This window comes from Triticum aestivum, chromosome 3B, assembly GCF_018294505.1.
Source record: "Triticum aestivum cultivar Chinese Spring chromosome 3B, IWGSC CS RefSeq v2.1, whole genome shotgun sequence".
NCBI lineage: Eukaryota > Viridiplantae > Streptophyta > Magnoliopsida > Poales > Poaceae > Triticum > Triticum aestivum.
This window is the reverse complement of record NC_057801.1, coordinates 77,903,461-77,906,343: the sequence shown is the minus strand read 5'-3', so window position 1 is coordinate 77,906,343 and position 2,883 is coordinate 77,903,461. Positions and strand designations below refer to the sequence as shown.

General features: G+C 47.6%; 1 pseudogene; it reads left to right on the top strand.

Annotated features, from left to right (window-relative positions):
- The first annotated feature begins 1,813 nt into the window (after window positions 1-1,813).
- Window positions 1,814-2,883, top strand: part of LOC123064862 (cytochrome P450 704C1-like) — a 5,800-nt pseudogene continuing 4,730 nt past the window's right edge.

Sequence of the window (2,883 nt, the reverse complement as noted above, 5' to 3'; positions counted from 1 at the left end):
ACTCGACAAAACAACACACGATCAAGATTTGCACAACATTCTAGGCGAACATGTCCAATGGTGAGGAAATTAGAGTAGATATTGCTAAATCTATTTAAAATAATTCATGAATTTAAAACAAATAAATAAGGAAGGAGAACATAAATAGAAAACAAAATAACAAAAGGAGAAAATTCAAAATAAAAATAAAAATATTTTTTATAGAAATCATGAATTTAAAACAATTGAATTTTAAAAGTTCGTAAATTTAAAGCAAATAAATACAACGTAAAAACTAAAATTGAAAAGGAAAAACGAAAATAATACAACTCGACTCGTACATTTCTACCCCGCACCCTTCGAGTGAAAACAAAATGCCCGCTCTTTGTTTACATTTATGAGACAAAAATTATGGTTTTTATTCAAAGTTATATTAGTACAAATAAAGAAAAGAAAAAATAGAAAATGGATAAAAAATCAACACAAACATTTCCCGAGCAACAAAAAAACATGGATAAAAAATGTACTATTCACTTTGTCACACCCAAATGCATACATTTTCTGTTAGTCCGATCCTCTCTAAGCACACAAAACTGGAGTCAGTAAAAAAATACAAAAAAAAACGGAAGCCCACAACAGGGACAAATATGGCCAAACGAAAATCTGAAAAACACAAACAAAGCACAAGGTTCAGCAGTACTAAAGCAACGCAACGCAGCCCACCAGGTAAAAATACACATGCAGCCTGTGAGGCAACCGAAACACAACGCAGCGCCAGAGCGAGACGTATTTAAGCTAGCAAAGTAGCACGAATCTTAAAAACAGAAGACATCCAATGGCTCTAGGCTTAGATGTGAGATAACTATTTCATATCTAGATGTGAAATAGCAAATCTGTTTTTTTTCATGTTGGAATATTGTCACCAACGTCTCTGCCGCATTCACCTCCTCGCTCACTTTCCTATCCTCCATATCTAGTCCCCACCCTCGCTCGCCGGCCATGCCTCCTATGCCATGGCGTCGAGTGGTTCAATCGACTATCCAAGGGGATCGCTGCTGCGCCGCACGCCATTCGGACGGTGCTGCTGCTACCTCCTTCGGCCTCTTACTCCCACGCCGACGCATCCACTAGCGGCGATGACTCCGGCTCCAAAGGGGGGCTCTTGGACTCTGACGAGTTTGTCACCTTGATGAGAATACCCCTACTATATTTAGCGCACACAATCCTCTTGACTACACTAAGGGCTTAAAAAATAAATTGTCTCTCCCCAGTTTAAAAAATAAGCCGCTTTCTAAATTTGACAAGACTTCTAAATTAATTATTCCATAACTAGTTCAAAAGTCTCAATAAATGAGAGTGACAGCTTATTGAAAAAGTTGGGAGGAGATGGCTTTTTTTAAACCGCCAAAAGAACTGGCCCCAACTCAAGTTCTAGAGATATAAAGACCAATGGCTAGAGTTTGAAAATACAAACTGAAAAATCAGGCATTTTCGTTTCTAGAAACGCTTTCAAGCCATGGTGAGTATTAGATTTGGCTTGTAGCCCTAAAGAAAATGAGATTTAGCCTGTGGGGTTTTGTTTTCCACATCAACTATCTGGTCTTGATGTAGGGTTACAATCCACAAACAGTAATTTTTTGGAAAAAAATTTCAGAGGTTTTCTGTTGTTGTTTCGTCTCAAACTTTTTTTTGATGCTCATTGGTTGGCGTCATTCTAGTAGTTAACTCATACAGCACGGCAAAGCAAGTGGTGTGCTGAAAACGAGAAAACGGACACACCGCACCGCAATCACACGTTCACATCCGAGTCTTATCGACCCACCCACACACGGCGCACTCCAGGTCTCCGACGCGAACACACGCACGCACGCACGGCGGAAACACAGCGCCGTTTCACGGCCATGGATTCACCGCTGCTGCTCGCTCTGTCGTCGCTGCTCCTGATCCTAGCCCTTCACCCGGCGCGCCTCGCCCTGCTCGGCAAGAGACTCCCGAAATACCCACCTGTGGCCGGCACCATGCTCCACCAGCTGCTCAACCTGGTCCGCCTGCCGGAGTACATGACGGAGCTCTCCCGCGGGCACCGCACCTTCCGGATGCTCACCCCGACCTGCAACTACGTCTACACCGTCGACCCGGCCAACGTCGAGTACATCCTCCGGACCAACTTCGCCAACTACGGCAAGGGGACCATGACCCATGACGCGTTGGAGGACCTCCTCGGCGACGGGATTTTCAACGTCGACGGCGCCAAGTGGCGGCACCAGCGGAAGGAGGCCAGCTTCGAGTTCACAACCCGGGCGCTCCGGGAGTACAGCAGCGGCGTGTTCCGCGACGTGGCTGCCGAGCTCGCGGGCATATTGGCCGCCGCCGCCGTCGCCGGGGAGAGGGTGGACATGGAGGGTCTGTTCATGCGGTCGACGCTGGACTCCATTTATTTTCAAGAGTACGCCAAAAGCGTACCGTATTTTTATAGAAGGCAAAAAGCAATGTAACGCGATTCAAACTATGTGAACATAGATAGACGCAGTTCACACAACACCTACAGATACAAAGCGTCTACTCTCTTACAAACTGCTCAATAACACCTACTCCAAGGCCTGCCTCCTTCCATTCTTTTAGTTCGTCTAAGATGTGATCATGCGAACATGGTGGTTAAAAATTTGTACCAGACACACCAGAAAGCCCGTCCCCCACTCCCTCGCTCCCCTTCCGCCTAGGGTTTCCGCGCCGCCGCCGACGGCTCCCCCGCACGGAGCTGTCGTCGCGGCCGGAGGCCGCCGTCGCCGCTCGCCTCTCCCGCTCCCCTGCTCCTCCCTCCACCTCCTCCCTTCCCCGTACCCCCCGCGTCGCCTCCTCGGGCAAGGCGACCGGGGGCCCCGACGCCGCTCCCCTCCAGCGCGC